This window comes from Leopardus geoffroyi, chromosome B2 (assembly GCF_018350155.1).
Source record: "Leopardus geoffroyi isolate Oge1 chromosome B2, O.geoffroyi_Oge1_pat1.0, whole genome shotgun sequence".
NCBI classification, from domain to species: Eukaryota; Metazoa; Chordata; class Mammalia; order Carnivora; family Felidae; genus Leopardus; species Leopardus geoffroyi.
In genome coordinates this window covers 110615859-110638801 of record NC_059332.1, presented here as the reverse complement: position 1 = coordinate 110638801, position 22943 = coordinate 110615859, and the positions used below count along the sequence as shown (strand labels likewise).

Sequence of the window (22943 nt, the reverse complement as noted above, 5' to 3'; positions counted from 1 at the left end):
ATGAGGTACTTTTCAGACTCAGAGCTTCCTGAATGCATACTTTTATCACTGTGAAATAATTTGAAAATCCGAAACAGGCATCTTTTAACCTTGTTCCTATACCCAGCTTCCCATATGGTTTTCACTGTTCCTCTCACTCTGCATCTGAGACTATTTCCCTTCAATTGAGCCCAACTGTTCAAGCCAAATATAAAGAACTGAGAAGAGGAAGAGAAAAATACATGAAAACATGATCATGGAGGAAGTAGCAATAAAATTCAATTTTATAAGCTTCAACATTTATATAATACAATGTAAATATTACCCCTAAAAAACAAGATTAAGAAAACATACTTTTGTGGTCCTAATTTTTTCAAACATCTTCCTATACCTCTTGACAAAGATCTAGTAGAAACTGCAAACAGGAACCCAATTTAAAGTCAGCTTGATAAAACTAAACATTGTCCTTTGTATCTTTAAAATGCATGTTTTAAAAAAACCCTATTTTATACCTTTTCCATATTAGCATTTTCATTTTATGAAATTCTACTATTTCTACCCTTTGTAATAGAACCAAGAAACAAAAAGAGAAAGAATATAGTGACATACTTATATTTTCCTCTCCACCTCTTTGAGGATGTGTTACATACAAATATACTTATGGAATGGACTTTGAAAATAATATTCCGTACATATTTTTGATTATTCACACACATCAAAATTCAGATGTACGAGGGATATGCTAAAGATTAAGAGGCTGAGAGAGTCTACTTATCCTAAGTTATCAACTATCAAAATTTTTACTAACAAAAAAGCAGTAATTTCTGTTTCAAGAATAGTGGCATGCCCCTAACAACAACAAAAAAATCCTTTAAGCACACATCTCCTATTTATGAATATTTATTTTTATAAATTATAACTATCATTATACTAATAGATTAATTGAAGTTATATGTTATATCATAATTATCATATGTGTTAAATACATTAACAGCAACTTAAAATAAAATCAAAATAATATAACTGGGTATTCTACTATGTTCTTCCTGAACTTCAATATAAGATGCAGAATCTGTTAGATTCTGCAAGGTCTAATTAGACCTCTACAAGATCTAATTCTTTCTACTATCTCTCTTGGAACTACAATTAAATCTAGAGAAAACATGGTGATATATATGACAGCTAAGAGATACCCAAGGCAAGAAGGAAGTGGTCTCACCCAAGGGTGTTTGTTGCATGCCTTATGAGAGGAGCAGATTAAGGTGTGGGTAGGTCAGCAAAAATCCATCCTATCAGAATTACACGCACAACCAGAATTGTGAATCATCTATCTAGTCCAGTGATTTTCCAACTATTTTTTAATATATTTTTTTCCCAAACGAATTCTTTAGCAGATGGACAATATGTAAGACAGATACAAGCAACACTTCTCAGGTGAAAGCAGCTTCAGGCTCTACCCACTCTCTCCTCTCCCTCCTCTCCTCTCCCTCCAAAGATGTAGTTTGAAAATTACATGACCACACTCCCACTTCAGAGATGAGGCTACCAGGCAGGACATGGAACAAGAGCAGTCACTTCAAGACAGAATGTAATATTTTAGTGCGATTTTTAAAAAAAAAACAAAATTAGTTCAAAAACTCTATGATGAAAAAAAACATCAAGAATTTAGATAAAGATTTGACCCTGTATTTGTGCGACCCAGCCTCACATACCTCACCCTAGACCTGGACGTGGTCTAGTAACTATTCTGAAAGAATAAAATATAAAAATAATGTCATATTAGTTGTATTAAGTAAATGTCTCTATATTACTTAGGGCTATAGAAAAAGAAGAAAATGTAGTCTGGAAGACAAAGCCCAAACAAGGTGTGTTCTACAGTATACACCTTCACACCTTAGTCTGCAGGACTGAGGATGTTGTTTGGGAACAAATAGGCAACTAAACAACTATAATACGTGAGGTAATGCTCAGATCATGCTTGCATTTGAGCTATTTTACAATTTCAATGAGCTACTAAATCTAGTTACAGCTGCTTCAATAAGCATTCTTCTATTTTTGTTTTGTTTTTAAAAACAAATCATCACTCTAAAATGCACAAAAACCTGCAAGTGAAATGTGTCAAGTGAACATCAGCTGATTCCTAAAAGCAAATTAACCACTTCAACTGCAAGACCTAGTTTGAAAAAGCTGTTCTCAAAATGTACGTAACCTCTCAAGCATTACAATGGTGAAAACAAGCTTCAAAGAAATGAATCATTGTGACATTAGTAAGTATGTACATTCATGAGGATGTTTTCTATTCACAGAACCCATGTGAACTGGTTTAGGAAAATAAATGACTACATGTCTGACACAGAGTAGGCACTCAACACATATTTACTGGATAAATATATGAATCAATGAATGAATGAAAGTTGAAAAAAAGATTATAAACAGGTAGACTAGGGCCAGATTATAACAATAATCGCACCTCGGATAAACGTCATTGGCTACGATACTGCCACTGCACAAAGCTGGGACCAGATTATAAAGAGCTTTGAAACAGAGACTTTGTGCTGTGGGCTACTGAGCACAGATTTAACAAGAGGGGGAAAAAAAGTACCTCTTTAAAAGAAATAATTGATGATTTTATAGGGAGCCAACAGTAAATCCAGCTAAAAGTCTCTAGAAATAATCTTGGCAGTGGGCAATAAAGACCCACCCAAAGGGTAAAAACATTAAAATTGGAGTAAGGAAGGTGGAAGGTGTGGCAGATGCTGCTGGTTGGCTCCCAAGCTCTTCTCCTCATCTTCTGTAGAAATTGGAGGCTTAGCTGGGCACATAGCTAAGAACCATATATCGAAACCTCCCATGCTGCTAAATATGACCATGCAACTGTATTTTGTCATTTAAACGTGGGCTATAAGCAGAAGTAATGTATTTCATTTCTAGGTTATATCCTAAGAGAGAAGGAATTGTGACCTCTGCCTTTCGAACATTGGTTTGTGGTGCTGAGCCATCATTCACCAAACAGACAAGGACAATCAAGACTCTGGGGATGATGACAAAGCAACAAAATGGAAGGAGGCTGCATCCCTAACATGGCCATGCCACTATTCCACCTCTGTACCATCTACCTGAGCTGTCCATAACACGGAACTAAATTCACATTGTGTTTAATCCACTGTTATTTTTGTACTTTGTGATAATTGGCAGACTGATCTCTTAAATAATATAGATGATTCTAAAAAAACATTTCAAGGGGATCCTGGGTGGTTCAGTTAGTTAAAGAAGCTGACTTCAGCTCAGGTCATGATCTCTCAGTTGATAGTTCGAGCCCTGCATGAGTTCTGTGCTGACAGCTCAGAGTCTGAAGCCTGCTTCGGGTTCTGTGCCTCCCTCTCTCTCTGCCCTTCCCCTGCTCATGCACTGTCTCCTCCCCCCTCCCCCCACCCCACCTTTCTCTCTCAAAAATAAACATTTAAAACAATAAAAAAATTTTAAAAAAACATTTCGAAATGAAAAAAATCCATGGAATGAGGTGATGGCTATAGTGAATGAAGGAAAGCTTCATTCTAAGCTTTTATGTTTAAGAAGCTGGGATAACAGAACCACTAACAAAATAACAGATGAGGGGGAGAGCTGATGAAGTTCAAATGGTGGCAATAGAGCCAAAGGGATATGCAGGGTAAGTCACTGGAACAATGCGCCTGAAACTCAGGCAAGAGGAGAAAATTGGAAATGGAAATCTCAGCAATTTTGTATAGAGTATATAGTTGAAAAGATGCAAATTGACAGAATCTCAGACTCAGAGAGATCAGTGTGTCAAAAACTGAACAACGGGGTGTTCTCCCAGAAGGCAGGAGGAAGAAGCAATAATCAGCAAAGGCAAAAGCAAAAAAAAAAAAAAAAAAATCTGTTCTTATCTTCATAAGAGGTTAATGATTGAAATCATGGAATAATAGAATTAACCTTAATACCAGAAGACAAACAAATTTAAAAGGGATTTGATATAATCTAAACTTCTTAAATCTGTTTAAAGTTCTCATAAAAAATTAAAGCAAACATTTCTTGAGATAAAAAAGCATTAAGCAGGGTTCTAAATAAGCCAGGTCTCAATCATGCGTTAGTTTCCATTGAAACGTCCAGAATCCCAAGACAGAAAAGAATAAGCAACAGGTACTTAAATCATCTGTCTCTTCATTTTTCTCACAGTAAAGGAAGGAATGAGGGGAGAGAGGTAAAGGGGAATGGAAGCAGAAGTGTTTTTGCTACTGTCTTCATCCTTTGTACCAGGCTGATGTCTGTAAGTTGAAATGACAAAATGAAACAAAAGCCTCCTCCCCAACTTTTACTAAGTTACATTCAAAGATGCAGTGGATCTAAATTTCACTTTGGATCTACAATTACTTCACAGTGGATCTAAATTTATACTTTGAAGGTAATACAAGGTTGCCAACATGCAAGTCAACTATGACATACAAGAGTTTGAGAATCTATATTTACTCGCCAGATGTGTTCCAATTACTGGAAGGTCACCAGCATTCCAGAATATTCAGACCACGTTATGTGCAATGATCTTCAATAGTTCTTCCTCCCCACCCGGCCTCTGCCATCCACCCAGGAGGACACTTTTTAGGGAGGAGTCAAAGCAAAGATTTCTGTTTTTCATTCCACCATCCACTTCAGAATGAAGAAAACAACCATACTCTGAGAGATTATTTTCTCTCCATGTTTTGACTACAGAATGTACATTATAGTTACCCAAGAGACATCAAAATTCCAGGATTCTTTAGCATTATATTTTCATTGAAACCAATCATAACAATTCACTTTGTATGAGGAATTGATATTCTCCCTTCTTTCCTTTGAAGAGAAGTCTGTTACTAATCTTTTCCTCTTCACATAGTGATTGCATTATCCATGGTGTTTCAACTGTTTGGGGGGTAGTTTTTGTCCTTATTGTTTCTAGCATTATACTTGAGTTTCACAGTCAATCTTTTTTAAGTTCTTAATACTGGCTCAAATTGTGGGATTCCACACACACCCCATCTTTTAATATAATGATCGGAATTCTATTCATTCCTCTAAGTAAATCAGGGTAGAAAGGCCCACCCTAAAATGACCTCTCCTTTATAAATGGTTGTAAAATACCTGAACAAAAGTTACTGTACACCATCAAATTAGCTTGGGAGGGAAAAACCCACTTTTTTTCTAATTTTCAGTCGATACAAGGTAAGAATATATGTGTATTAGGATGGGGGAAGAAGGAAGGATTGTATTTCATGGTACTTAGCATAAAGCATGCAAAATTGTCACATTTCACTCCCACCTGGTCTGGCTCTCTCCTCAGGTGTGGCTTGTGTGGTTCTAAGATTCCTGGCATTGAACGTATATAAAGTGAAAACCACTCTGATCATTTAGGAAAGCCCCTTTGTCTACCTTCTTACCATGTATCATAGAAAAACCACATCACTGAAACACCAGATGCACATTTATTATAAACTACTCACTGTTTCTTAATGTTGCTTGCAAAGCTCCAATAAAGGAACTTATGTTTTAAAGTTTTCCAATAATATTAAACTTCTTAGCCTAGATTACTTTCTTGCTTATATCACAATCCTCAAACACCAGGAAATCATCTCATAAGTCTCAGATGTGTTCCATATGGCTTACACCATTTTAATAGGTATATCTGGGGCTAACACGAACACTGTTAAGCATCACAGTTAATGATAAAACAGACTTAAAATTTTAAGCACTAACCCTAATACTCTCATATTCAGTGAAAACCATTTTATATATGAAAGTGAATATACCAACTCGGGAGGGAAGGGAGCTAACAATTCCTGAATGTTCATGATTTTCCAGATGTCTTAAACATTCTCTAACTGAATCTTCACAAAAGCCCTCAAAAGTAGATGTTAATACTATTGGTTCCAAAAAGAGCCTGAGGTTATAATAGAGCCAGCACCAAGCAGTGTTAAGATTGGAACCCAGGTCTGCAGGACACCAAGTCATACTGTGCCAAGAACAGCAGCATAACTTCATTAAATCAACCCACAGGAGCAGCACAAAGTAAATATGTGGGCAAGGAGAGTTGACCAACTCTACTTTAGAGGTTATTTTGGATATGCCACATTTCTTTTCAAAGTGTTTTTAGGGGAGTCTGGGCGGCTCAGTTGGTTAAGCGTCCGACTTCGGCTCAGTTCATGATCTCACAGCTCGTGTGTTGGAGTCCGGCTTCGGGCTCTGTGCTGACAGCTCAGGGCCTGGAGCCGGCTTCGGATTCTGTGTCTGCCTCTCTCTCAGCCCCTCCTTTGCTCACACTCTCTGTCTCTCAGAAATAAATAAACATTTAAAAATTAAAAAACAACAAACACAAGTGGTTTTTACGGGATATGCTATCAGCGTTGGGCTTTAATACCGGATGCGCCATCCTCACCTTGCTGAGGTCAGTAGCCTGTTTGAAGCAGTCAGCTCTGTTTTCTTAGAAGCACAGCAATATCCCTGAAGGCCATTCGGGACAGCAGTAAATGTGTTATCATCTTCTACATCTACCAGAAAGTGATTTGACAGGCTCTTAGATTAACAGAGGTGCTAAGTAGGAGAGGAGTACCAAAAACTGTAAATAGATCTTCAAGTTTAAATAATATATATGATATTAAGCATAATAATAATATATACTATTATTATATACAAATTTATTATTGTTATTATTATTATTATCATTTAGTGTCCTTTGGGGTAAGTCAAGATGCTCTTATAAAATGGACATAAATAATGACCTCTTACAAAACAGTAAACACTTGGGACTTTAGTTTCTATATGTACACAGATAGCCTGTGGGAGCTTTAAGGGCTTTTCAATGTAAGCCTTCTTGAGCCTCTTTGAGGGGCAGTGTCACAGGCGGGAACACTGGGCAAATGAAGTCAGACACTCCTAAAGGTCTGGTCAGAGAAGGCTAAAGCTGGGAGAGATTCTAATACTAAAGACAGTATAATGCCATGCACATGAGGTTTGGAGCCAGACTGTCTCTAGAACTTAATAGCTGTAACTTGGATAACTTCAGCCCAGTTATCTTTATTTATAATGTGGAAAGAAAACTTCTGCCTCACAGAGCAATATGTTATGAACATTAAGTGAGACAATATCTGAAAAGTACTTGGTATAATGCCTAACACATAATAAGTGCTAAAGAAACAATAGTCGTTATTCGGACATTCCTTGTACCAAAGGAGAAACTGTACTTTGTACTTACTGAAGAGTAAATGACTAACACAAGATCATAGGCCATTTCTTCATTGGGGTGAGGGGACAGGAGGGAATATAAACTCAGCTTCATCTAAATCAAATTGCTCTAAATAACCAATTACCAACATAGGACCAGAAAATGTCCAAGGAAATTTCAAATGCACTTTATTTTTTTTCATCAATAAAACTGACTTTATATCCAACTCTTTTTCCTCTTCCTGACCTCCATTTCCTTTTAAAACTAACTCGGTATGAATTCCTGTGTGATTTTGATTCTCTTAGTGGTTGGGCTAACAGTGGCCTTCTTGAATCTACTTTGTCCTGATATTCTCAATTATTGCTCTTTCTCCTATAGTCTAGGAAAAGCATACATAAAAGAGAAATATATTAGAGGAACTTTATTCAAAAGTCATATGTCTTTGCTAACTATTTAACATGCTGCAGATTTAGATATTTCTATCTAAATAAGATATAGAATGTTAGTTTCAGATTTTAGATTAATATTAAGAAAAAAGCCCACCCTGGAATAGTATTTTGAGATAAATCCATTCATAAAGGGTCTTTTAAGAGTACCTCTTGAGCACCAAATGTAAGAACAATCTCTAAAAAGTAAACGGACCAGGTAAAGACTTCATACTCAGTTCACTGGTAAAGAGACTTAGGCTAAAATGTTCATTTCTGGTTTTCCTACTTATCTTTGCTAAGAGAGGCAGCCTAGTCTTGTTTCTTTTTGTCAGTTGTTTGCTGTTCTTTTGAAGATTTTTTAAATCCAGGTATATGGGTCAACCAAAAAAAACCCTTCACTTTTCTAATTTATGATCTGTATAGAACTGGAGAGGGATTTGTAGCAGGTTACTGCATTAGGCCGTATGGACTGCACTTCATGTCTACCACTCACACCGTAGTCCCACGCTCGTGTCTAAATTTAAAAACTGTTGATGCCATTGAAGTACAATTTTAGAATAAAGGAAAACCCTAAGACACCTTTTCTAAAGATTTATTTTTCCCCAGAGCACTGTTTACTGGACACACTAAATTAAATATACTTGCTTTCGAAATGAATTAACTTATTTTTTGTTGTTGATTTTTTTACCTTATTTTAATTTTATTATTTTTTAAAATTTAAACCCAAGTTTGTTAACATATAGTGTAATAATGATTTCAGGAATAAAATTTAGTGATTCATCACTTACATATAACACCCAGTGCTCATCCCAACAAGCATCCTCCTTAATGCCCATCACCCATTTAGCCCATGCCCGCACCCAACACCCCACCAACAACCCTCAGTTTGTTCTCTGTATTAAAGAGACTCCTAGGATTTGACCCCCTCTCTGTTTTTATGTTACTTCTGCTTCCCTTTCCCTTATGTTGATCTGTTTTGCTTCCTAAATTCTACATATGAATGAAATCATATGATGTCTTTCTCTGGCCGATTCATTTTGCTTAGCATAATACACTCTACTTCCATCCACATTGTTGCAAATGGCAAGGTTGCATTCTTTTTGATCACTATACACACACACACACACACACACACACACACACACACACACACCACATCTTCTTTATCCATTCATCAGTCAATGGATATTTGGGTTTTTTCCATACTTTGGCTATGGTTGATAGCACTGCTATAAACACTGGTGTACATGTGCCCCTTCAAATCAGCACTCCTATATCCTTTGGATAAATACCTGTAGTGTAATTGCTCGGTCATACAGTAGTTCTATTTTTAATTTTTGAGGAAAAGAAGATGAATTAACTTATTTAGAAGCCTTCACTTTAACTTATTTAGATATGCTTCACATTAAGACATTAAATTCAGGGGCTCCTGGGTGGCTCAGTCTGGTGAGCATCTTGACTTTGGTTCAGGTGGTGATCTCGTGGTTTGTGAGTCTGAGCCCCACATCGGGCTCACTGCTGTCAGTGCAGAGCCCACTTCAGATCCTCTGTCCCCCTCTCTTTATGCATCTTCCCCACTCTCACTCTCAAAAATAAAAATAAAAATAAAGATATTTCATTAATCAATAAAAGATTATGGACAGACCAAAAAAAGAGGCAAAACTCAACAAAAATAGATACAATGTCAAAATTATCTCCTTCCTTGAATTTGAGAGTGACTACATGTCTCAGACTTAGGCCAGTGACATTTATTACTAACTGAATTAACATGTCCAATAACAGCACTTTATTCATGTCAGGATTTATCTGGCTCGGAGAAAAATGGCAGCTGCAGTGGTGATTCACTAAAACCGATTCTCAGTGAAGCAGCTGCTGCGGAAAGCTGTGCTCCTCACATCAATCATGCACTGATTGTCACAGCGCGTTGAGTCACATCATCTGCTCAGTCGATTGATTTCGTGATTGTTGATATTCGCATTGCATTGCAGTACTACTGTTGTCATATCATGCTGCACTAGTTGAAATAACATCATCTGGGGGACGCTTCAAATATGAGAAAATCCACATAATCATGAAAATACAGCCATTTTGTGAAGGAGGTGCTGAAAGGGCAATCACTCTAACTGCTAAGAGACTAACTTATTTCTAGTAGAGTGAGTCCACCCACTTCTGTGCTCCTCTGAGGAACACACTTCAGCAGTGTCACAAATCCCAGATTTGGAGTCATAGGTTGGATCGTGTCCCCTAAAAAGACATGTTGAAGTCCTAACCCCAGTACCTGTGAATGGATCTTATTTGGAAATAGTATCTCTGTAGATATAACCAAGTTAAGACGAGGTTATACTGAATTAGGGTAGGACTTTAACCCAATATGACTGTGTATCCTTATAAAAAGAGGGAAGACAATGTGAAGACACAAAGATACAGGGAAAATGTCAGGGAGAGATGGAAGCAGAAGTTGGAGTAATGTATCTACAGGCCAAGGGATACGTGGTGCTACCAGAAGCTGGAAGAGACCAGGAAGGATCCTCCCCAAGAGGTTTTGAAGGGAGCATAGTCTTGTCGACAGTTGCTTCAGATTTCTGGCTTCCAGATTGTGGAAGAATAGATTTCTGTTCTTTGTAAGCCATTCAGTTTGTGGTACTTTGTAATGGCAGCCCTTTTGGGGGCATCCATCTGGAGATGGCAAAAGAGCATCAGCTGACCTTAGAGAGCATGGGTATATACAGTGTTGACCGAGAGAACCATAGTGCCCAAATAGACTTTTCTTACAGGCCATGTTTACTCAGATTAGAGACCGTTCTCAAATTAAAGCATCCTTAAGTGTGTAGATAATTCTGAGGATAGACAAAATCAAGATCAGACTAATGGGTCTTAGATGTGAAAATATGTAAAAATAGCTTGCAATGAACCAAATATCCCATAACACCTTGTGTTTCTAGTGCTTCCTGTCAGTATTAACAAATGTCAAGCTGTCACCACATTTACTTCTAAAATGTTCCAACACACTCAAAAGAGTGAACAGATGTATTAGAATCACTAGCGTACCTATTTCCATGAAGTTTTTCAAAGCAAAGAAGGTGCAGAAGAAATGGCACGGTCAGGATAAGTAAAACAGGAATAGGCTTGAGGGATTAAGGCATTAAACTAAACCTTCATAATTCTTGCTTAAGCTTTTTTTTTTTTTTTTTTTTTTTTTTGGAAGGTAGAAAAACATAGCAGCTAGATTCAGACACCCTTGAGTTATGCCAGCTTCACCACTAGTGAGGTCTGTGTCTTTGGACAAGTTACATATCCTCTCTGAACTTCAGCTCACTCATGAGTAAATGAGACTAATAATCCCACCAACTTTATAAAGAAAGCATTTGGTAATTATTAGCAATTATTATTACTACTAATCTCCATGTTAACTTAAGTTGCCACTTCACTCATGGAAGAGATGTGCCTCCACACCTCTGCTTTCTGTTTTTAAACCAGAATGAAATAAAGTCAACTGCAAAATAGTTCAACTCTAAATTTGTACCCATAGTGCCTCACCTCCCGGTGGATGACATGCAATTGGACAGAAAAAGTAAGTCTTTTGCAAACCTTGTTGACAAGAATTTTTCTAAAATATTCTAATCCCTTTCTCCTGTTTGGTAAATGGAAGATATTGGACATAACACTATCTTTTAAATCATTGAGCCTCTTGCAGTTTTTGATGGTCATTATATATTCTGAATATCAAATATTATTAGGATAATCTTTCTTATATAATACTTCAAACTAGTAAATATATCAAAATGGTCTTCTATAATGTACAAACATGCTCATTGTGCTGTTTATCCCCTTATAATGTCATCCTATTCTTTTGCTTCATTTTGTTTCTTCTGAAGTAGAACTTCAGATATGTAAAAAGCCAGTTATCATGCCCTCACTCTTTTCTTCTCAAACTATCAACTATAGGTAATTTGATATTTTTAAAACTTCTTCCAACATGTTGAACAGTTGTTTTTGAACCCAAATTAGTTATTTACTTTAAAGACTGACAACTTTAATATTGTTGATTTCAGTTTACCAATCTGGTCTGAGATATGTAGCAATTCCACCACATGCTGCCCCTCCCAGTGTTGTCTCATCAGCAAAGTTGAAAAAAAAAAAAAGATACAGGGAAATATTCTAATACTAAACAAAGCTTCCCCGATAACAGTGCTAAGAATGTCACTAGAGATTTTTCTCCACCTTGAATTGTGTCCATTCAAGAAAGGAATACAGAATTTATAAATAAATAGATTTTGGATCTGAAGACTTCACATGGCTAAGACGACAATACTCCCCAAACTGATCTACAGATTCAAATACAAGCAACATCAAAATCCCAGCTTCCTTTTCTGCATAAATTGACACACTGATCTAAAATTTAGCGGGAAAGAAAGACATGTAAAACAGCCAAAACAATCTTGAAAAAGAACAATGTTGGAGGACTCACACATCTCGATTTCAAAACTTAACACAAAGCCATAGTAATCAAGACAGTGTGACACTCACATAAGGACATACATGTATAACAGAGAGTCTAGAAAATAAAACCCATATATTTATGGTCATTTGATTTTCAACAACAGTGTCAAGGTACCTGAATTGGAGAAAGAATTGTGTTTTCAACAAAGGGTGCCAGGACAACTGGATATCCAGATGCAAAAGAATGAAGTTGGACCCATCTCATACCATACACAAGAATTAATTCAAAATGTATCACAGAGCTAAATGTAAGAGCTAAAACTATAAAACTCCTAGAAGATGAATAAGAATAAATCTTTATGACCTTGGGGTAGGCAATAGTTTCTTAGATATAACACCAAAAGCACAGGTAACAAAAGAAAAAAAATAGATAAACTGAACTTCACTAAAATCAAAAACTTTTGTGTATTAAAGGACACCTTCAAAAAGTGAAAAGGATATTCACAGATGCGAAGAAACTATTTGCCAATCATATACCTGATTAGAAACTTGTATTTAGAGTATATAAGAACTATTACAATTAAATAATAAAAGATAAATAACCCAATTTAGAAAATGGGCAACAGATATTAATAGACATTTCTCCAAAGAAGGTATGCAAATAGTCAATAATTAGCACATGAAAAGATGTGCAACATCATTATCCAATAGGAAAATGCAAATTAAAACCACAATGAAATACCGCTTTATACCAGGATGGCTTTGGACAAGTATTGGCAAGGATATGGAGAAACTGAAAGCCTCATTTAGTGCTGGTTAGAATGTAAAGTAGTGCAGCCTCACTGGAAAACAGTTTGCCAATTCCTCAAATTGTTAGACATAGTTACTATATGACCCAGCCATTCTACTCCTAGGTATATAGACCCAAGAAAAATAAAAGGATATATTCATGGGAAGACTTATACAGGCACAACATTTTAACATTGCTTCACAACAATGTCATTCATAATAACCAAAAAGCAACCAAAATATCTATCAACTGAAGAACACACAAACAAAATGTGGCCTGCCTTTGATTTAGTTTATTCGGCAATAAAAAGTAATGAAGTACTGATACATGCTACAATGTAGATGAAATTTGAAAACATTATGCTAAATGAAACAAAACACATATATGTTTCCATGTACATAAAATGTCCAAAATATGCTAATTTATAGAAACAAAGTAGATTTGTGGTTTCTTGTGGCTGGTGTGGGGGGGTTGGTTTGGGGAGAACCGGGGAGTCACAACCAACGGCTTTAGGATTTCTCTTTGTGGTGATGAAAATGATATAAAGTTGATGGCAGAGAGATGTATGAATATGCTAGAAACCATTGAACTAGATTCTCTACATGGGTCACTTTTATGGTATGTTAATTATATGTCAACAAAGATTTTTTTTAAGTTAAATAAATTTACTGTAAAACATCCATAAAGGATGTTAACGTTCAGCGTAAATACTAATATGAAAGAGAATTTATGTGCAATATGCCACTCAAGATTATCCATACAGCCATTTATTCTTAAAGAATTTTGAGCAACACATTGATTGCAGATCTCAACTTGAACTTTTTTTGAAAAAGGGAACACAGAGTTAGGATGCCAGCTTGTTACATTTAACATATCTCGCATATTTTCTCTACCTTTTGATTATTTTTCTAAAATAGTAAGAAACATCTAATATGAATATTCAAACTACAAATAGAAATGTTTCCATATAGAAAGGTTTATTAAAAGGGTGAGTGTTTTAGATAAGTGGTAAAGTGATTGCAGGAATATGCAAATCACTGAGATATTCTCCTCTATTCACAACTCAGTTCCAAATCTGTTTTCCTGAAGAAGCCACACATTTCCATAAGAAAGCATGCTTTCTTTGGTCTTTTAATAACAGACACAATCATCCTTCAGACTATAAAATAGTATGGGAAGGGGTTGTCTTATTTTATTTTGACCAAGAATTTATGTTTGATAGAACAGGAATTTTTTGGTGCAAGTAACCATAAATTTATTTAATTCTAAGATATTCATGCCTTTCATGCTTTCCAGTGATTACCATCCTAAACATGCAGTAAGCTCTCTTGGCCATGAAGTCTATGTGAGGAGGATGTGACTACGTCTGTGGTTAGGCTTCTAAGAGAACAACTGATCACAGAGTTACAGAATGCTAGAGTTGGAAGGAGCCTTAGAGAAGAATATATTTAGATCTTTAATCTCCATTCTCTAATTTCAGAAGAGGCCCTATATGCCATCGTTCCTGGACGAGTTGCCAAAATGAAGAGCAGAGGCAGAATTAGAACTCAGACCTTCTAAGACCCTCCCCAGTGTTCTTTTCACCACATCATATTGTCTTTGAATACATAACACAACATGGGTTTCTTTGCTCTTGACCATGTTGTCAACAAGAATGAATGTGCATACAAATAACCCACCATGTTTTGTGGGGCTTTTCTTATGCACATCAGAATCCTCTGGATTCTGCTGTGTTCAGAAAACACCTGCAAATGATTCAGTGTTTAGATTTTTCATTCAAGCAGAATTTGACATTTCTAACTCATTTGTAAAGGCAGCCTGAAGTACATAATTAATTTTCATGTTCTTTCAGAACATTTTAATATCATGCTGCACAGGATAAGTGTTTTTCTTTTTTCTATTTCTTTTGTGCAGTGCTTTCTATTCACACAGCCATTCTCTGTGTCTTTTCATATAAAAGCTTCTTGTATTTTACATTTTTTTTCCTTATTTGTGTCCTCTAAAGATAGCATGAGCAGAAATCACTCAGCTAATAGATTTTCAAATTCTTTGCTTTTGCATTTACAAATTCTCCTCTTGCTAATTCATTTAACCAATGCCAGTCCATGCATAGACAACTTTACCCAAAAAAAAATCTGAGATAGGGGCACCTGGGTGGCTCAGTTCGTTGAGCGTCCGACTTTGGTTCAAGTCATGATCTCGCGGTCCATGAATTAGAGCCCTGCATTGGGCTCTGTGCTGACAGCTCAGAGCCTGGAGCCTGCTTCAGATTCTGTGTCTCCCTCTCTCTGCCCCTCCCCCACTCATGCTCTGTCTCTCTTTCTCTCTCTGTCTGTCAAAAATAAATAAACTTTAAAAATTTTTTTAAAAATCTGAGATAGTTTACTAAATTAAAATTTTAGATGCTAGTTAAGAATATGACTTCTTTCAAACAGGGAACTTCTTGCCTGGGCCTTAAGAACAACAGAATATCTTCCTCTACTAAGTTAAAGCTTACTCAGTGCCTGAGTGGAAAAAAATAAATAAATCAAGTACCGATAGATAAATCATATAACAGCCAAATGGTTTTGCACAATGATTTTACACTTTGATTTATCAATAGATTCAAATGATTCACAATGTCTTTTAAAAACATAATTAAATTTTGCATCATCTCTGAGGGAAACAGCATGGTAAGGGCTGAATATTCTTGATGCCAAAAAATTTAAAAATATGTAATAACTCTGTCTTGAAATTTAAAACTACATTCAAGTATGTTTTATGTGTATATATAAAGTCTCATTAATTTTGCTAAGTACATTTACAGAGTAAAAATTCTAATGAGAAGTAGAGATCTTCAAACTTGTCAAGAAAATGAAGTATTTAGAAGTAATCTATTTCCACATAAATAATATGCAAACAAAAACATTTTACTCATTTAAATAGTCCATATGACTTCTATTTGATGAATTCTAGTTTTTGTTTCTCATGAAAAAAAATTGCTTTGATTAAAAAATTAAATACAGCTTCCTGTTTAATATTATTATAAAATTTTAATAACATTAATCTATGATTCTATCATATTCAACACTATATTTCCAGTGTTTAGAAGACTGCCTGGCAGATGGTAAGTAGGGGCTTAATAAAAATTTATCAGGGCACCTGGGTGGCTCAATCGGTTGAGTGCCTGACTCTTGATTTTGGCTCAGGTCATGATCTCACAGTTGTGGGATGGAGCCCTACACTGGGCTCTGTGCTGAGCGTGGAGCACGCTTAAGATTCTTTCTCTCTGCCTCTCTCTCTGCCTCTCTCTCTCTCTCTCTCTCTCTCTCTCTCTCTCTCTCTCCATGTCTTGCTCCCTCTACCCTGGCTCGCTCCCTCTCTAAAAAGAAAAAAGAAAAGAAAGTGAAAAAAAATTTGTCAAAGGGCACCTGGGTAGCTCACTTGGTTAAGAATCCGACTCTTGACTTTAGCTCAGGTCATGATACCAGGGCTGTGGGATGGAGCCCAGCATCAGGCTCTGTGCTGAGCATAGAGCCTGCTGAAGATTCTCTCTCTCTCTCTCTCTCTCTCTCTCTCTCTCTCTCTCTCTCTCTCCCCCCTGACCTTCTCCCTTGCTCACACACTCTCTCTCTCAAAAAAATAACTGTCAAATGAATACTAAATAAATGAATAAGTATCATTGTTAATATAAACATCTAACATTACCCAGTGCTTTGAATGTACCAGGAATGATGTGAAACTCTATTTTGTTGCTTTCATCTTCAAACAGCCCCACTGGGGATGAACTACTGTCATCTCCATTTTATACATGAGGCCAAGTTTATTTTTTTATTGTTTTTTTAATGTTCTTTTCTCAAGTTTTTAAAATTTATTTTAATTAATTAATTTTTAAATTTACATCCAAGTTAGTTGTGCAACAGTGATTTCAAGAGTAGATTCAAGATGCCCCCCGGGGCGCCTGGGTGGCGCAGTCAGTTAAGCGTCCGACTTCAGCCAGGTCACGATCTCGCGGTCTGTGAGTTCGAGCCCCGCGTCAGGCTCTGGGCTGATGGCTCAGAGCCTGGAGCCTGTTTCCGATTCTGTGTCTCCCTCTCTCTCTGCCCCTCCCCCGTTCATGCTCTGTCTCTCTCTGTCCCAAAAATAAATAAACGTTGGAAAAAAAAAAAAAAGATGCCCCTTACCCATTTAGCCCATCCCCCCTCCCACAACCCCTCTAGCAACCCTCTATTTGTTCTCTATATTTAAGTCTTTTATGTTTTGTCCCCTCCCCTGTTTCTATATTAGTTTTTCTTCCCTTCTCTTATTTTCATCTGTTTTGTATCTTAAGGTCCTCATATGAGTGAAGTCATATGATATTTGTCTTTCTCTGACTGGCCAATTTCCCTTAGCCTAATACCCTCTAGTTCCATCCATGTAGTTGCAAATGGCAAGATTTCATTCTTATTGATCACTGAGTAATACTCCATTGCATATACATACCACACCTTCTTTATCCATTCATCCATCGATGGACATTTGGGCTCTGTCCATACTTTGGCTATTGTCAATAGCGCTGTTATAAACATTGCGGTGCATATGCCCCTTCGAAACAGCACACCTGTATTCCTTGGATAAATACCTAGTAGTGCAATTTTGGGGTCGTAAGGTAGTTCTATTTTTAATTTTTTGAGGAAACTCCATCCTGTTTTCCAGAGTGGCTGCACCAGCTTGCATTCCCACCAGCAGTGCAAAAGAGATCCTCTTTCTCCACATCCTCGCCAACATCTGTTGTTGCCTGAGTTGTTAATGTTAGCCATTCTGACAGGTGTGAAGTGGTATCTCACTGTGGTTTTGATTTGTATTTCCCTGATGATGAGTGGTCTTAAGCATTTTTTCATGTGTCTGCTAGCCATCTAGGGCTGTCTTCTTTGGAGAAGTGTCTATTCATGTCTTTTGCACAGTTCTTCTCTGAATTATTTGTTTTTTGGGTGTTGAGTTTGATAAGTTCTTTATAGATTTTGGATACTAACCTTTTATCTGATATGTCATTTGCAAATATCTTCTCCCATTCTGTCGGTTGCCTTTTAGTTTTGATGATTGTTTCCTATACTGTGCAGAAGCTCTTCATTTTGATGAGGTACCAATAACTCATTCTTGCTTTTGTTTCCCTTGCCTCCGGAGATGTGTTGAGTAAGAAGTTGCTCTGGCTGACTCTGAGGTCAAAGAGGTTTTTGCCTGCTTTATCCTCTAGGATTTTGATGGCTTCCTGTCTTATGTTTAGGTTTTTCATCCATTTTGAGTTTACTTTTATGTATGATGTAAGAAAGTGGTCCAGGTTCATTTTCCTGCATGTCACTGCCTAGTTTTCCCAGCACCATTTGCTGAAGAGACTTTTGTCCATTGGATATTCTTTCCTTCTTTGTCCAAGAATAGTTGGCCATACGTTTGTGGGTCCATTTCTGGGTTCTATATTCTGTTCCATTGATCTGATTGTCTGTTCTTGTGTCAGTAACATACGGTCTTGATGGTTACAGCTTTGTAGTATAGCTTGAAGTCTGGGATTGTGATGCCTCCAGCTTTGGTTTTCTTTTTCAAGACTTCTTTGGCTATTTGGGATCTTTTCTGATTCCATACAAATTTTAGGATTGTTTGTTCTAGCTCTGTGAAGAATGTTGGTGTTATTTTGATAGGGATTGCTAATGTTTATTTTTGAGAGAGAGAGACAGAGAGAGAGAGGCAGAGAGGGAGAGAGAGAGAATGAGTGGGGAAGGGGCAGAGAGAGAAGGAGACACATAATTTGAAGCAGATTCCAGGCTCTGAGCTGTCAGCACACAGCCTGATGTGGGGCTTGAACTCATGAACCGTGAGATCATGACCTGAGCTGAAGTCAGATGCTTAACGGATTGAGTCACCCAGGCGCCCCTACATGAGGCTAAGTTTAGAAGGCTAAGTAAATCTCCAAGGCTGCCCATTGAGCAAGTTTGACAACATTAACAACATTCTTATAGATCAGATACTAAAATCATCAATTTATAGATAAGCACATAGAGTCTGTTATCCTGGTTTTCCCTCAATTATTAGGCTTATTTTTATTATGGTCTTTTTTGAGTCATAAGCCAAAGAAACAAAGTATAGTTACAGTCCTTCCATACTTTGTTCCAAGTTCGTTTTTGGTTGGACTCTGGTTAAGGCATAAACATATAATAAAAGTAACTTCTACTTGGCAACTAAAATATGCTACATAAATAATATGAATTATTATCATAGTGTGCCTAACATTTTAAAGATAAATATGATTTGATTATCCTTATTTCATTGATTGAAAACTAAGGCTAGGAGAGGTTGCCCAAGCCACAAGCTAGTTAGTGCCAGGGTCAAGATTCAACCTCAGATTTTCTGTCTAATCCAAACACACTTACCAAATTATTAATACTTCTCATCTTCTGGGGATAAAAACTTTCCCAGAACTTTGGCAAACTAGAATTGTCCCATGCCTGAACCTGGTCCCAAAAAGCAGACTCTTCTCTATGAGCTTCACAGATTTCAGTGATGCATCAAAGCAATAAAGACATAAGGGGCACAACATATTATTAGAATTCTTCCATAGTGGACCCAGAGTATTTCCTGGACAAGAAATCCATTGGTGGTAACCTAATTTTCACTCCACCTTCCATGGAATATAAACTCTTCCACTTGTCTTTAGTAATATTAGTGCCTTATGCTTGTGATACTGCATTTTTCATGTTTTCTCACATTCAAAGCTGACCAAATCTATTCGTAAAAATATCTCATTAATTTCACACATTTTCTGAGCTAACAATACAATCTTTATTGTATACAAGGAAAGGGAAAGAATGAATGCTGAGAACTTCCCTATTGAAGAGACCCATGTTTCCTTCAGAACCATCAGTGACCCCTGGTTCAGATTTAAGGTAAAAAGATATAGCAGCTAGCAATGGTCTGGAGGCAGATCTGCTGTTGCCAACAACATGAGGCTCTCCTCTGGCCATAATTGAGAAAGAGTTCCACACAGAGGGTCCCTACAACTAAGGAAAAATCAAGCTTGAATTCTAACCTTGTTAAACTTCTATAGTAATGTGCACATTACCCCATCATGAGAGCAATAACTGCAAATTTGAAAAAAAGAGCAAATGAGTGTATACATGAATGAAGGCAATTAGTGAAAAGCTCAAAGTCAGGCAATTGGATTTGTTGCACCTCAAGGGATAATATGTAAGTCATAATCTTAAAAGACTCAGCAACCTAAGCTAATACATTTCCTACTCTGTGAGTAATATATGTACCCCAAAATTTATATATATGCATATAACTTAAAATAACAATAATTATGTATTATAATTATATTGATTATATTATAATTATATAAATATATAAATTATATAAATAAATATATATATACATAATTACTTTTCTGAATTTGTAAATCAAATCTGACTCATCATTTACTAAAGACTATTCAATTATCATAATTATATAGTAATTTACCCAGAGCCCATATGTGCAGGTGTTGTCAAAGTATAATATAAATGACTTCACCCAAACTACTTCTGCAAATATAAGTTATATCCAATATTTCCTACTAATTACTTCAGAACTAGCATAAAACTAACCTCTTCCAAAAATATTTTAGGGGGCCCTCCAGAAGATTAAAATTACATAACATTTCTAATTATTCTTAATTCTGGAACTAAAGTTCCAGGCAGTTTTTTCTTTGAAATTTGCATGAAAGACTAGTAAATTTAATGAATATCCTAATCAACATGATATAAAGAATTTAATCTAGAGATTCAGGACAACAGCAGAGAATTAGAATTTGTGAGTATTTCTTTAGGGTTATCATATGCATCACCACATATCTAATATTTGATAAACCCCTTATCTTTAGTTACATCCCTTAATTGCTCTAGCAAGAGCTGCAGATTCCTGCCTCCATAAGACTGAATTGAGAGAACTTTTATTGGTGGTTTGAGTATGTTGAGATGTAGCTGAAAGTCAGTGTTTAAGCTGAATTACTCCCTAATCTTTAAAGCTTAGACACACACAGCTGAAAAAAGCTCAATAAATATCAATGCAGTTTGCTGAAAACATCAACCTAAGATCCCAAGAAGCTCCTGCTTAACTGTGAGGAAGAAGAAAGCAACATGCAGATATGCCCAAAACAAGAGACAATCCAAATACTTATGTAATCATTCACTTATAAATTCCCCTCATTACCAAGTCTACAAATTACCCTCAAAACAAACCTTAATTAGCTCCAAAGTATCATCTTAACATCAGTCATTGGTGTCATTAAAAGTAAGTAACAATATTAATGTAAATGGTGATACTAAGTTAGGATGAATAGCCAACTGAATAATCACTCTGAAGAAAAAACAATACAAAACAAAAAACAAACTAACATTTCCAAACATCTTGGTGATGTTCATGAGAACTTCAAATGAAGAAATCACCAAGAGCAATTTAGACTCGAGTTCTAGTGGATAAAGGGAGAAGCTGAGAGCAACCACTTGAAAGCTTTGTCATTCATTCATTTAACAATGTATTGAACAACTAAAACCTAGAGGTGAGTAAAGTAGTAAATAAGAAAGGCAATATCCTACTAATTCACAGTTCTGAGTGGGGCTATGAAGGGGAAAATGAGAAGTCAAGGACAATCTAAATTAGGTGGGGAGATCAGAGACAGCACTCTAAGGCAAACTTGGTAGAGCTGCCCATGGCAAACATACCAACTGCACCATGGAGCAAATATGGGGATCACCGGTGACCTTGTCTTCACTAATAAAATGATGTACTTTTACCTACATGCCAGGTCTGCCTCTGCACCCTCAGTATCACATCTACAATTTAGGGATGCCCTCATTTCTCTACTCTTCTATTCTGGAGAGTCGTGGCTCCTCCCTCCACCTCCTTTCCCCTTTACCTCCTCCCAGCTGGTCTCCTCTTGGCTGGCTGTATGTTTAAAGCTCTAGCTCTGAGGTCCTGCTGTGTTATGAGGCCAGGATCAGAGAATGAGAACCAGCCAGGTGATATGTACGCATGGGGACAAATCTCAACACTGATAAGTCAGTGTGGCTAAAAAGCTTTTCTTGATGTTATAGGAGTGATTCCTTACCACAATAGCTACGCAAATGTATTTTTCTCAAATTCAAGCACTACATTTAAAAATCTAAGTAAACAAATTTCATCTAATTCCCTATAAATTGCTTCTTTCCAATTATTTAGGAATATGTTTAAGGTCTTAGTGTTCAGTGTACATAAAATAAAAATGAGGTTTATGCTATTATTTTCATTCTTTAAAAGAGCATTTGAAATTTGATGATATAGGAGCACCTGGGTGGCTCAGTCGGTTGAGTGTCTGTCTTCAGCTCAGGTCATGATCTCGTGGTTTGTGGGTCTGAGCCCCACATTGGGCTCTGTGCTGACAGCTCAGAGCCTAGAGCCTGCTTCAGATTCTGTGTCTCCCTCTCTGCCCATCCCCCACTCGCACTCTGTCTCTTTCTCTCAAAAATAAACATTATATTTTAAAAAATCATTACAAAATTTGATAATATAATGGCTACAACATGATAGTGTTTTAAATAACAGATTTACCAGATCTGTTATTTAATGGAGATAAACATTACCCTGGTCAGATTCTACTGGCACACACAATAGCTCAATAACCAACTGTTGTTTTTAGGTATAAACATTTGCAGATGTTAAATCTGAAGATTCCTAGTTAGCAAGAAAAAAATCTAAGAATATTACATATCCGGGCAAACAAACTTCACAATACCATGAAAGACAAATTACCATCAGGGGTAGAAAAAAAAAAATACTAAAATAAGCACCTTCTTAGGTTTCTAAGTTTCAAAGCCCTATAGCTGGACAGAACATAAATAATTGTTTCTTTTTGAGTGTTTTATAGACAGAATCAAACCCAAAATGACTGTGTTCCTAAGAACTTTTTTATACAGGCTAACTTTTTAAAAATTAAGTTGCTTTTTTTTAGCAATATAATTATTGTCTGTTTTCTCTAGTGATTTACATTTTCCCATAATTTTCATTACAATTAGTAGTTGTATTATTTGCATGTTTGTTTGTCTGTCTTCTCTGCCAGACTATTAACCTCCAC

General features: G+C 36.4%; 1 protein-coding gene and 1 pseudogene across 5 annotated transcripts in view; both read right to left on the bottom strand.

Annotated features, from left to right (window-relative positions):
* PKIB (cAMP-dependent protein kinase inhibitor beta) overlaps nucleotides 1–22943 on the bottom strand; it is a 103932-nt gene that overhangs the window by 44247 nt on the left and 36742 nt on the right. The gene's annotated exons all lie outside the window — the stretch shown is intronic.
* On the bottom strand, nucleotides 2335–2494 carry LOC123610106 (annotated as a pseudogene).